This window comes from Zonotrichia albicollis, chromosome 5 (genome assembly GCF_047830755.1).
Source record: "Zonotrichia albicollis isolate bZonAlb1 chromosome 5, bZonAlb1.hap1, whole genome shotgun sequence".
Classification (NCBI taxonomy): Eukaryota; Metazoa; Chordata; class Aves; order Passeriformes; family Passerellidae; genus Zonotrichia; species Zonotrichia albicollis.
Window position 1 is genome coordinate 54320842 of NC_133823.1, and position 14358 is coordinate 54335199.

At 37.2% G+C, this 14358-nt stretch overlaps 1 long non-coding RNA gene across 1 annotated transcript in view; it reads left to right on the top strand.

Moving 5' to 3' along the window:
• Positions 1–802: 802 nt before the first annotated feature.
• Positions 803–14358, top strand: part of LOC141729043 (uncharacterized) — a 102987-nt gene continuing 89431 nt past the window's right edge. The window contains exon 1 of the long non-coding RNA XR_012580288.1: positions 803–917. This is a non-coding gene — a long non-coding RNA (uncharacterized LOC141729043). The remainder of the gene's footprint in view (positions 918–14358) is intronic.

Genomic DNA, 14358 nt, shown 5'->3' on the forward strand with positions numbered 1-14358 from the left:
ATCAGACAGAATGCCCTGACATTACTTTTGATACAGTACCCTATCTTTGTAAGAAAAACATTGCTTTCAAACCAATTTTTTTCTGAGGAAGCAATCATGTTTTAAAAGCAAATGTTTGGTACTAAAGGAAGGAATGCTGTTGGCAAAAGAAGCTGTTTTAAATGTTAGTGAAATATATACAAGAGTACTATAGTAGTCTTCTACTTTTTATCTAGACATTTCTACTATATATACTGCATATGTTAAAAGGGCAGCTCTTAGTAGCTAATGAATATATTTATAAGAAAATAATACAGAATGTTGTAAGAAGTGAAGACAAGATATGAATTCCTGACCTTTACTCATTTTACATGTGTGTGTAGCCTTTGAGTTAACCCACAGAAAGGTTATCTTCTGAGCACTGGTTTTATTCGAGCACTTGACAGAAAACAAAAACATCACGGAATTTCTTTAATTATTTTGAATTAATTCCTCAGTAAAAAAAAGCTGAGGAAACCAAGAGACAATTGTGATAGAAAAATTTTATTTTGGTCTAAACAGGTGTGGAGATGCATTTATAGCAGCTTGACTTTGTGAGAATAAATCATAAAAGTACTGTTACTGTCCATTTTAGTGTCAATCTTTATTCTCCTTCTCATTCTAGTAGTATGTAAAGTCTGTACTGACAACTAAACAAATTCCTAGGAACATGAGTTTCACAAGCTAAGCTCTTCCTTCTCCTAACTCTGCTATCTTGCTGCCTACTTGTTCTTCATTTCTACTTAGATGATTTAGGAAGGAATTCACTATTTCTCTATTTAATAGGATTCTGAGAGTACTGAAACCAAACCGCTAAACTTTAGACCATCACTGAAAGTTAGAAGAAAGAATTGAGAATTGACATCAAGTGCAATTGTGTCTCCTGAGGCCTGACTGAAGTAAGTGGTGCTTTCATAAAATAAAATGCAGCAAGAGAATGTCTGCTTTTGATTTTCCTATCTACTCTTGCCTCCAGTGTTAGTTTTAACTCCAAATTTTTTTTTTCTGAGATAATATTTTACTGAGGTTTTTTACACACAGAGGTCGAACTCCATCTGATATGGGAGAGTTATAGCTAAGCTAACATCTCTGTTGCCTGTATTTGTATAGGAAAGTTGGCTCCCAGAGTACACAGTGTATGATCTCCTGCACACATGCAGTCTTGGGAAATGACACATCAAACAACACCTACTGCAGGTATTTATTTTGCAATCAACATCCATTCATTCTCTCCACACATGTTTATATCCTCGTTTGTGGTGATTCTGGTCATCTTATCTTAGTGAAGAGCAGTAATTTCACATTCTCTGTAAATTCATTACTGATGTGCATTAGTCACATATTTTCACTGAAAAATACTTCTGCTGAATTTTTCTCAGGTTGTCCAACAGAATTTACAATTTCATAGCACTGCCCGTGTTATAAATAGATATTTTTTTCCTGCTGTAACAGAACACAAATGTGTAATTAAGAGTGGGGAGAACAATTTCTGCAGTTTGTCCTTGGACTGGGTGCTACTAATTTAATTTGGTTTTGAGTTGTTTGAATGCAGTATTCAAACAGAGTTCAGTCTGTGGCTTGCTAAAGAAGTTTGGCCAGTATTTGGAGACTGCTGAGGCTGATTCTCATTGAAATGTTAGTAGGTTCTTGTAGCAGGGACCAGAAATGGTCTTTTATGCACAAATTGCCCTCCTCAGAGATGAATGATTTATTTCTCTGACAAAAATCTCTCTTATTAACATTTGTATTACTTCAAACCCATTTTTACATCATATATTTAGAATAGCAGCCACCAAAATCTTCATGCAATTCCTCACCTGATAACTGTACAATCCAAAAATATCTGTATTACAAAGTATCATGAAAACACCAGCACATAAAGGAAAAATTATTATGAATTCAGATGGGTTGTCACATGTAGGTCTGCTTTAGAAATACCAATACTACACTCCTCTCTCTCCAGTCACCCCCACTCCCTGCGTTTTTCCCTGTGCCTTGTTATTTAGAAGAGAATGTGTTAATCTGCATTAAAAAAAAAAAAAAAAAGAAAAGAGAGAGAGAGAGAGTGTAGTCTTTATTTCCTGTGATTTTCTGTAATTTTCCTTTAGATTCAAACCTCTAAATTATATAGGGAAATATGGTGCCACATTCACATGCAAACTATTTTTAGAGAACATGAATAATTACACCAGATGGTTGTTTAATTCTCTTGGCATTATCTCTACTGTACATTTATGGCTTAAAGTAATATTTCCTTACACTTTTCAATAGCTGTGGAAGGTCATGGGTAAGTCCTGTTTCGTTATTTACATTTGATCCCTTTTATAGATGTATTTCAATGATACAGCTGTTGGTGGACTACAGAGATGCTGATCTGCAAGCTTGTAATAAACTATTCAGCTCCTGGGCACAATGAAGTATGTTCATAAGAAAACTTTACATCTTTGACAGCAGATTGTTCTTAGTGTTTTATATACAAAAGAACACCACTCATTCTATGATTGCCTTCATTTAATCTTCCAGGATTTACTAAAATTACCCCATTCAATTGCATCTTCATTTATGCAGCAGTGAGAACAGAAGAGGTGTTTCTTCACATTCTGCATACCTTGACTGTTTTCTGAGGATGTAAAGAGAAAATTTCTGCACTTCAGTCTCTTTGGTTGCTTAGTGAAATAGCCTAGGCAATTACTTCCTTCTAAACTAAACATTTGGACCAGTGTAAAAGATTTATTCTTTAGGTGTTATTTCTGAAAGCCACAGATTGTTATGTGTCAAAGTTAATTCTACTGATGTAGAGAGATTAAAAGCACATATTCTCAGGAAGTATCTGGCACTAGACTGAGGAGGATGAAAATTTTGTATCAAAAGAACTTTAGAATTGTATTTTTGTTCTGTTCTGGAACAAAAATAAAACCTTTCAGACACTTACATAGGAAGAGAAATATACCAAAGTCTCTGGTTTTGACTCCAAAATGCAAGTAATTTTGTTTAATAAGGGTATTTATAACCCATGTTGCTTAGAGAGCTGGCCTTAGTCATAGAAGCCATCTGTTGTGTTTAATTCCTTATATTTTGATCTGGCATTTCTCTAGAGAAGGCAGAATAAGCATTTGTTGCCTTGCTTAGACTATTGTTCCAACTGCAGTTATAGGTTATTATTTTGGCTCTAATTAATATGTTGGTGTATTTTCATTTTGTTAGGAAGATCCTGATAGTTCAGCTAAGTCTGGACTATGAGAGAATGTAAGAAAATAGAGAAATCTTGGTGACTTTTTACTCTTCAGAAGCTGGGAGCATTGAGCAACTCAGTAACAGGCTCACACTCAGGCAAATTTGGCTAAAGTCAGCAAAAAATATATATATGTATTTGGGCAATTTCTCCCTCTATATATTTATGTGCACCTGCAATTTATGTGTAACAAGCAAAAAATTTTATACCTCATGCAGCAATTGACCTTTTATTATCCTCACCCATATCCTGGGCTATGAAAAGAAACTTGATTTAGGACAGTTGGGAAGGCAAGGGGAAAAAGAAAGGTTATTCAGCACTGCTTTGCTAATTTGGTATCAATATGAAATTTCATATATTCAGATAATTTATGCATTGGAGATTATAACCATTAAAATTTCATAGTTGCCTAAATGCCTATGTTCAAGGACTGCTCTGTCTAAAGGAAATCTGACTAAGTACATATTTGTAGACCAGGTGTCAAGAAATGAAAATATATGGTGTTGTTCCTGGCTTACAGCATACTTTTTGTGAACAGTATGTAACTGAGGTGTGTGTGTAACATTTTACAGTTAACTCATAGTTCAGGAAGGGTTTGGACACTAATCTCAGGCACATGGTGTTATTTCTGGGCTGCCCTGTGCAGAGCCAAAGTTGGATTCAATGATCCTTGTGGGTCCCTTCCATCTCAGGGCGTTATATGATTCTATTCTATGATATTATATGGATGAAAGCATCAGTTCAACCTAGAGTAACTTCCCAACTCCCATCAAACCTGCCTACTTTATGCATTTGGGAAATATTAGAAGCAGAAAAGACAAAATGTGGCAATATACATCAAGCTCGTTAATTCTCAACTAATTTTAAAGATACTAAGCAAGAGTGACATGTTGATGCAAAAGAACCTTATACTTGGCATATGGTGAAGAGAAATACAGGACAGCTGCAAACATTGATGTGCAACACAGAAAACAAACTGTGGCTAGAAAATTATATCTGTCTCTTAGAAGATAAATTCTCACCATCACTCAAAGCTAAAAGAAATTCCACATCGCTGTCATTACAGCTCCCACACATGTGACTTTTTTATCACCTTATCCACGAGAATCTGTCATTTTAAATAGAAACATGAAACATCCAGATAGATTATCTAATTAAGTTTGTAACTGCAATATAAATGACAACAGAGAAGGAAGAAATACAAGCTAAACCCCAGGGTTAATTGGTGTTTAGAGCTCTAAGGTAACTGAGTTGGACTGCTCACTTCACAGGGATGTTTTATCTTGCTGAGAGCTTGCAAAAGCCTCCATGCAGTACACTGTTGGGTCAGATGTGAATATCCTGTTCATAAAAACTAACAGTGGAACTGTAATAATTCTTTTTCCTTAAATTATGAACTTTCCACAAGCAGCAAATGTGATGTTTAAATCTCTTTTAGCACTGCTTAACAGAATTGCCAGGAATCAGATAAGCATCAGAGCCGATACAGTAAGATAGAATATTAATGAAGAATAAATTGAAAGCTTTCTTTGGTTTTGTGTGGGTAAAAAAGGTCTCTCTTTTTTCTTTTTTTTTTCTTCTCTAAAAAGAAAGTTTGCTAAAAAATTTAGATAGTGATGCAAATTTGAATACCAAAACTACACCAGCTCAAGTTACACTGGTAATCAGACTCATAATTGTGTTCCAATAGAACTTTTCACTTTAATCAGGAATGTATATGATGAAAACATCTTAAGCAACAACATGAAAAATGTCTTGTTGTCTCTTCTTATAGTGGGGAACTATAGGTAAGTGGAGCACCAAAAGCTTGTGTATTTCTTTAATAGTGCTACTGTTAAAATAGGAATACTTCAGCCAATGCTGTCCATCACCTCAACACTTCATCCTGGGGCAGAATCCTCTGACATCAGATATGTGTCTTCACCTGTGAAAGAGTCATTCCTTTTGTTCATTGTTTTGGCTATTACATCAGCTCCAAGAAACATTGCTGATAGTTGAGATTTGTTATGAAATTTGAGGAGCTTAAGCCCAAAGCTTTCCCACCTCCAAAACACTGCATTCTGCACATTGATTCTGTTTTCTGTTTAACAACAGAGGATGATCTCAAAATAAACTGGTAACTGGCTAAATGGTAGCTTAATGCTGATGGCTGGAAATGCTGTAAGTGTGTCATAGCACAGTAATATCATTGCTTAGCAGTAAACAACAGAACTTAAAAGATGCTATGATTTTCTTCTCATAATGCACCTTTAATCACAAATTTATTGTACCTTCAGCATTTATTAAGGTAATAATGCAATAATTAATAATTTACACATAAACTTATTATAGAAACTGTAATATTTGGTGTACTGCTACCAGAATAATCTAATTAAAATGGAGCCTGTATCACTTACAGTAGGAGGATCAATATGCACTATCCCCAAATTGTCACAATAAAGTAGCAAGTCATTTTCTATAGATAGGGCCAAATTCAACTCTCCATATTGCTTCAGAAAATCTAGGAAGAACTTCAAATAGCTCCATCAGATTTGGAATTGGACCAAATGGTACTGTGGGCAGGTGTCACTATCTTTTTTTAAAAGGATTTATTCATCTTCCCTAAAATGCATTTGAACGAAATCTGTTAATCTGCCATGTAGGTAGTGTCTGAAAATTTGATAGATGGATAGATCATATTTTCTGATATTAGTTGAAAAGGAGACACTTCTCTCCACGGAAAAAGATAGTAAGAACTGTGTGCAAAGCACCTTCTTCCTTTGACAAGGCAATTGAAATATTACTATAATAATACATAATGCTAGACTAGGGGCAAATGATTACAAAGTGCATCCTTGACTCTCCCAGGCCATCCCTGAAGGTAGTGCAGCATTCTGTGTGGAAGGAACTGATGCTTTCATTTTGGTACTGATTAGACAGGGATCTCCACTTCAAACCAAACAGAAACCATCGCACAAGCTTGCTGCTGGCTGTGCCAACAAAACACAGCAGAAGTGACCTGGCAGAAGCAGTACTGAAACATTTATTCTTCCACACTTCTTCCTTGTTTCAGCTGCAGGGGCAAATTTGCATCATTCTCACCCACTTTGGAACATCAGAATGTTGCTTTAGGGGACCATTACTGACCCACACTGACTCTGGAACTGACCAGTGCAGCAGGGATCCTCTGCAGGATCAGGGGATTGTGGAATCACAAACCAGCTGTGGAATAAGGTAGCAAAAAGCTTTTTGTTGGTAGATACTACTGTATTCCCTCTGGGACATCTTTCTCCGTAATTGAAATGCATGACCTTGTATAAAGACTTTTACTTTAATTCCTTTTTTTAAATTACTTTGGCCCTGACACACAGACCTGCTTTTTAAAAGAATGCACAGTATTCTAAAATTGTAATGGAGAAATTTCTAATCTTATCAAGGATTAAAGAACTAAGCTGTCTAACCAGGCTTCATCTGTGTGCCTGATTTTTTTCTGCAAGTCTCTTGTGCCTGCAGTACATTCCTAAAGTCAGCAAGGATCCAGCAATGAACAGCCCAACATTTTTACAGATAGGTTCTAGCAGCAGAACTTGTTTTTACATTGCAGGATAACTCAGACTGTTACCAGCATTTCTCCAAAACTCAGCAGGCTGTCTCAAAGGGTCATCTAACTCAAAAATCCCAAATGATTTCTTTTTCTATAACTTCATATCTACTTTCTGACAAGGCCTGGTAAAGAGACATAGTCTTTGTCCTCATTTATGGATTTGCATGATAAACACGCAGCTTTCTGAAAAACTTAGGTGCTTAAATCTGTGATGAGAAAGTGCAATCTGGAAATACCCATTTATCTGCCAGGATATGCTGCACTGCATCTATAACTAGGCAGATTTACAATCAAAAACACATTTCTGTGTGTGTGAAGTTTCACTGGTAGAATGGAGAATTTCAAAGGCATCTTCAAATGGAATGAAAAAAAGCAATTTCTGTGAAACAAAACTATATTTCTGTAGGTAAGAAATGAGCATTTTGCCTAATTAAATCAGTCATTAGGACTGCAGATTGTAGAAAACTTTGGGAGAGAGCATGCACTTACTGAAGTAATTCTAACTAAGAGACAAAATGTAAAATCAATACAGTCATTTCAGCCTGTATTTACTTCAGAGAGGGAAAGCCAAGGACAGGATATGTCAGTGACTGGGCTCCACTTAGAGAAAGCATGACAGAAGATAATTTAACATGACTGTCACTAACCAGAAGATCCTAGGATGATGATTTTAGATCATGACACATTTTTGTTTGGTCTATCTGTACCTCTTTCCAAGTATAGTCAGGTACATGTTAAAGAATTCTTAATTTGTTTTTTCATTTTATTTTTTAAGTGTTGTTGAGTTATTTCAGAGAGGCTGCATTCTCCTTCTGTGTATGGTGATAAGGATTGACCCTAAAGATTTGGCATTTGCCCCTCAAGATCAATCCCAGGCTTATCAATCAGGGGGGTCAGCCTCAGGAATTCATCTTTCTGACAGATGTCAAGCATGGCAGGACAGTGAGGAAAGAAGCTGAACCTGACACATTATGAAGATCACTGAGAAAAGAGACAACAGCCTTGATGATCCAGTGGCTGGGACATGCTGAGCATCACCAGCACCTTCTGCTGGTCTCCTCTGAAGTCCTAATGCCAGGCTGAAAGCTCTTCCCACTTGACACAGATTCTTCCTCTAATGACACAGCAATGCTGTTTGCACAGCTCATTTGGTTTAGTTCAAGTAAGGGAAGACAATAGAATGATAAGAAATAATATTATATATGTACACACACAAACACTTGCAGAGGAATCTATTACAGATTTAAGTATGTTGAATCCTACTTCATGACAAATCAAACTGGGAGGGGTAAAATGTTTAATGCCTTCAAACGTCTGGTCTTCTTCCCCCCAAGGTTTTGTGCCCTTTTGGCATGGGCAAGGAAAGGAGACATAAATACATTCTCTTATACTGAGCTTAGACACCACTATATCAAGCAAAACAAAATTGTATTTTAATGTGGTATATTGTAAACTTAAACTATTCAGATATTGCTATATATCCTGTCTGAGGAGGATAAATTCCTATTCAGTTTTAGGAATTTATAAGCATTACTGAAATACTTTCAGTCATCAAAGAGGTGACTTAACTATGCACTATAACAGGTCATTATTGTCAAAATTCCATTTAAAGCCACTTTGAAATTCCAAACAGATCACTGCCCAGAAGTCATCCATTTTTTCTGAAACATGTACCAGTGTGTGTTAGGTTATATTACTAGAAGCTCATATCCACAAACACTGAGATGTAGACAGTCACACTGTGAAGTGAGGGAATCACAACAAACTTGGAAAAAATGAGCCCCTGCCCTGGCTCCTGCCAAGGCTGTCAGATCTGGGACAGCCATCAGTGCTTCGGGGATGGCACTCATCACCATTAGTCACTGGGAGAGCTTTCTGGATCACTTCACAGGTTCCAGTGAGGAGGTGAGGTGAGGAGTTTACTGTGGGGGAATAGAATGCAAGAATAAATAAAGATAGTGCAGAAGGTAATCTCACCCCTGAGGAGTCGCAGCTGTGATAATCACCAAAGATTAGGGACACGCCTGCCCTTAACAGGCCACAGCTGTGTCCAATGAGGATGAGTGCCATAAAAGAGTGGGTTAGCTGTGTGAGGAGAGAGCTGGAGTTTGTTGGCTGTGCTGTGAGGAGCTGCATGAGCGATATCATCAGGAAGGTATGGAACTTTGGCAATAAGATGGTAACTGGTTACTGCCTACCAAGTTTGGGGGTCATTGTGAGATGTTGTGGAAGAGCATCTTGGTGTTATACAAGACCTCATTATGAGATGTTTAGGGGAGGAACCAAAGGCATAGAATGGAAAAATCAGCATGGTCTACAAAGGAGCAAGCATGGAAAGAGAGGGTTAGGAATAACAGGGGCCAGTGGCATGTTATCTGACACTTGTCTGACCGTGCCCTGTGCCTAATCACTGCCGTCTGTCCTGTGTTCTCATCAAACTCCATTTCTAACTATTTTACTGGGTGACGAACTCTATATCCTGGTGCTGTTGGCGTTTGCCCGAGTGCAGATTTTTCTCTCCATGCTGTCCTGTGTGGCCAGCTGTGTGCACATGCATGTGTGTCCATGCAAGGGTGCCCATGTGTGTGCATCTACGTGCTCAGCCTTGCTGTGGCTGCACATGGGGGCACACCAGGACAGCAGGTCTGCCACTGTGGGGCAACTGGATTTGGCAAGTTTGAATATTTTAACTTAAGAATCAACTAAAAAAAGCTTTGCTCTAAAGAGTTTCAGTGTCTCTGGGGTCATCACAGATTACTTCCTGTGGGTATTGGCCAAGTTTAACTAAGTTCTGTAAAAAAACCAAAATGGAAACAAAAGAGTGACATATCATACTGTCCCACTGAGCTAGAATATATGAATTATCCTGTTGAACTGGCACATTAGCAATGCATTTTCCACCAAGGAACAAAGCCTGCTTTATGAACAAACAGAAAATATCTTTCTGTGAGGCAATGAAGTGTTTTGCCTGTATATGGTACAGGCCTCTATGGTACAGTTGGTGAAGTATTGTAGCACTGGGTGTCTTGGCAAAAAAAATCCCCTAGAAACAGAAGTTGAGGGCTACTGTTTTGAAAATACATAATTGGGAGTTCTATGAAAATTATGTGCATTTTCATCAATGTCTTGCAATTTCAATAGGTAATCATGCGTCCTTGTTACTCTCTGGGTCATAATAATAAATTTAAGAAAAGTGGAAAACTATACCAAATGAATGTATTCTTGTGACAAAATAGTGATGAGAACTGAAAGTCGTTTACAAGACAAGTAAAAATATTTTTTGTTCTGCTGCCTTATAAGGAGTAATCACAGCAGGGGATGAAATAGTTTAAACTGAAATATCAGAAAGAAAGGAGGTGCCTCTCTTCATAAAGCAAACACTTCATTGATCCCTTGAAATTGCATATCACAAAAGAAAAAGCTTGCAGCCTTGAAGAAAACAAGGCTCATTTAAATGACTGCATGAGTGAGACCAAGTCTTTCAAAAGCTTTGTCTCTGTTATAAAGTTCTGTTGGCACAACTTTTTTTGTTCATAATGAGTCAGATTCCCAGCAGCGATGCCTATAAAGTCTCAGAAAAAAGCACTTACGGCAAGTAGAACCCCTTTTGGCAGTGGGGTTTAGTGGTGGCAGACTGATTTGTCTTTTCTGCATCAAACCTTCAGCTGTAAAAGCTCATCATTTCATGTAACATAGTATAAACATATCTGCTGTATCCCGGTGCAGTGCTCTTCCAACATAGTTATGGTGGAAATTTAGGTGTATCACATAGGAAATAAGTCACCTTCAAAGTCAGTGTAAATGCAGAATTAATCCATTTCTTGTTCCAGCCACAGAACCCATAGCTCACCCCAGAATAACACTCAAGTAATTAGGAGTATACACATGCCCATCTCTCACTTCTCATTCACGTTAATAGTGACACTTCAACAAGAAAGCAAAGAAAATGCTATGTATTTTTTTTCTTTTACTTGGGGATAAAGCTGTTAAATTTTTCACAGGTGGTTGAATTGCATGTTTTCCTCAATTTTCTGGGCACACTCTGGAGTCTGGTTTGCACAGGTGCAGAGTACATACAGCTGTAAGTGAAGTCAATGAAAGATGTTCTGTGGGAACATGAAATGCTCACTAATTCTATGCTCTCAAATGCATTTTTAACATTGTAAAGCCATATATTGAACTACTTAACTGACTTTCAGGGATAAGGAAATAATGAGCCATTGATGTACACCTAGAGTAAAATTTTTCATGAGAAGTTGTTGAAATTTGAAAAATTATATGAAATGAAAACTCTTTTTTTTTTATAACTAGAGTGTGTTAAGCATGCATAAGAAAATGTCATATAGTCCCAGTCTGACTCATGGTAGCTGCTCTCAGAGTCCCTATTGTTCATCATAAGAAACTTTCTATTCTTGCCAAAAAAGTTTAGAATCAACTAAATTAAGCTTATTTTCAATTCAAAATTAGTGGCAGAGATGTTTTTCTCCCCAATATTAAAAGCACTTATAACATCAGAGAGGCTAATTGAGTGTCAAATTTACATCAGTTAATGGAATTTTGCAGGTACTTAAGTTTAAAAAGATCCACAATCATTTTGCTCTGTCCGACTCTTTGGGAGCCTTATATTCTCTGCTAATAAAAATTGCATTAATGGAAGAGAGAAGACTATAACCTTTTGCAAGACAAGAAGCAATCATCAGTATGTTTAAATTATGTAATGGATTTTTAATTCTCATCCTTAATTGCAATTTTTACTTATGAGCTTCCTTCAAAAGATCAGCTGTCTTCTTTGATAGTGTGTCATCTGATCTGTGTAACATCACCTTGCAAGCTGATCTACGTGTGCTGTGAGATTTGAAAATATGGAATGTGCTTTCACATAATTTCACTTTGCTAGCCATTGATAAAGAGACTGGTTAGGCCATCACTTTGGGCAAAGAGGAAGTTAACAAAATGGACTCTTGTAGAGCAAACAAAAGAAAATAGGGAAATCTTGGTGACTTTTTACTCTTGTGAAGCTGGGAGCATGGAGCAACGCAACCACATGCAACTCGTGGTTACTCTACAGTCTGTGGAGAATAAATTAGTATGGAAGCAGTATGGAAGTATGCAACAAAGATGTATGGAGTCCAATAATCTGAATTTCACAACCCAAAATTCCAGTCTAAGATCCCTTGAGGTTGTTACAGAAATCGAAGCTATATTTTTGTATTAAATGGAAGGTTGCTTATGGAATAAACTCATGGGAGGCCTGGTGATCATAATGGTTCTAATGCCTGGTTTTGCAGTTATTTTGCTCTACGGTAAGTTGCATAGTAGGCATTCTTCAAGCAATATTCAAGACAATGGACAGAATAGGGAATAAAAAATGTCAGAGAAAAAACAGGCAAGCTAATTCAAATACAAGTCATTACCAGTGGAATATGCCAGAAGAGTTTGCAGTTGCAGTAGGTCTACACAGTATTATTATAGTGGCACAAAATACCAAAAGGCATCTCTTATGTATCTGTGTCTAAAGGGAATTAAACATCAAAGAAGATGCCTGTTTGGGCCCTCTTTGCATCCAAATACTCAAGGCTGGACTGAACAAACAAGTTCTTTCAAGGCACACCCATTTGCTACTTGTATGTACACATGAAACTCTTATGCTGTGTGTAACTATAATGGTTTTGGAGCACACATTTTACACACGAATAGTGCTCTGGTCCTGTTTGAAGGGCATAAGCTTTGATCAGATTTCATTGTAAAGACTCTTAGAGACTCAGCTATTTAAAATTTCTTTTGGAGGTTACAGAGAGATTTTGCCAACAAAATCTCTTTCTTATTCTGCTTTCTTTTTAATTTCATGTCAATTAAGGTCATACTTGTATAATCAGTGTAGGAAATTCAGGAGAGAGGAAGAAATGCAGTGGGAGGAAGAGGATATTTTCACTTGCTCATACATTGACTTCACTGACATGTAATGGTAAGTAACACTTCCTTCATTTTGGAAAATTGGTCTCAAAAAACCTATTCCAAAGATATATCTTCACCTAAAGTGCTTTTGGTGTAGCCTGGACATTTCTTAAAAGGAAGCAAGGAATCATAACTCATATAAAAAATGTTAAGCAAATATTTGATCATATGGAAGTATCAGTGGAAGATACAAAATAATTTAAAACTTTTCTTATTTGTTTCTTCTCTAATTTTTTTTTTAAGAAAGCCTTAGTAAGTCAGGAAAATTCAGTGGAGTTTAAGGTAGCCAAGACAAGAAAAAAGACAATTTACAGTGCAGATATTGGGAGTAGTAAATTACAGGATGCTCTTGCCTCAATTGATTTCCAGTTGATTTAGTAGTAGAAAAGTTATTCTTCAAATGGAATCTAAAGTTATTGAGCTCTTAATTTCACTTTATTTTCTACTCACTTGTGATCTCTGACAAGTTATAGTTGAGGTAACTACACTGGCTTTAGAAAAAATTCCCATTGAGTTTATTTTGCCTGGTGTGGGTTTGGAGCTAAATCATAACATAATCAATCTGGGATTCAGGAAGTCTAAGGCTTATTTTGCTTTAAAAAGTAGAGGTGTAAAATATTCCTGATGTCTTTCTCCATCTTTTACTTCTTCCTCTCCACATCAAATTTGAGGTAACTGGGTTTTGGCACCCATTTCCAGTGCTGCCAAAGCCTGGTTAATAACATGGACAGCACAGGCATGCAACATCTTCCTCAGGTAGATACTCAATCCCCATACAGACCAGACTTCTAACAATTTTTGCAAAAAATGTAATATTTGCAGCTCTTGAGCCTTCCACCATTGCCTATGGTGGAACATATAGCTCTGTGGAACAATGAGCTCTGTAATCCTGTAGTCAGGGCTAATGGGAAGGAAAGGCGACTAAAGAAGAATGAAGAGTACTTTGACTGAATTTCTCCTTCCTCAAACACCATGGTGTGGAGCCACAAAGTAGGAGATCTTGTTAACAGTCACATTCTTCCTAGTTACAATGAGTAAATTAGGAATGTGTGGGCTGCCTGGAGACTTCCAGCAGTGACATAATGAGTGATATTGGCTCTGCTGCTCTCTTCTAGATCAGCTTTCTGTTCCCACAAGCACAGTTCTGGCCTACAATTTAGGCCAATTCCATGTCTGAGATTAAGAACAGAGAGCAATCCTTCATCTTTTCTTGTCCTCTTGTGCCACCAAAAGCCTCTTGAGAATCACTTGGGCAGAAGCAGCACACACAATGTAAGATGGGGTACAAAGCAGGTGCCAAATTTCCCCAACTTTGTTTTTTTCACCTGGCCCAGATCTGTTTACTCCTTCCTTTGGTAGGAGATTTGGGAAGTTGTCCTTTGAGGTAGTATCAGTGATGATGACTTCTTGAAATGCCCAAGTGTCTTATTTCAGTTCTTGTTTGCTCGGTCCCAGCCCATCTGCCCTACACCTCCTGTCCACCAAAACAGAGTGATATCAACTGTCCAGATTTTATCAGATGTGAAGTCAGGTGTGATACATCAGTTGTATGGGAAGTAGGTCCAAACTT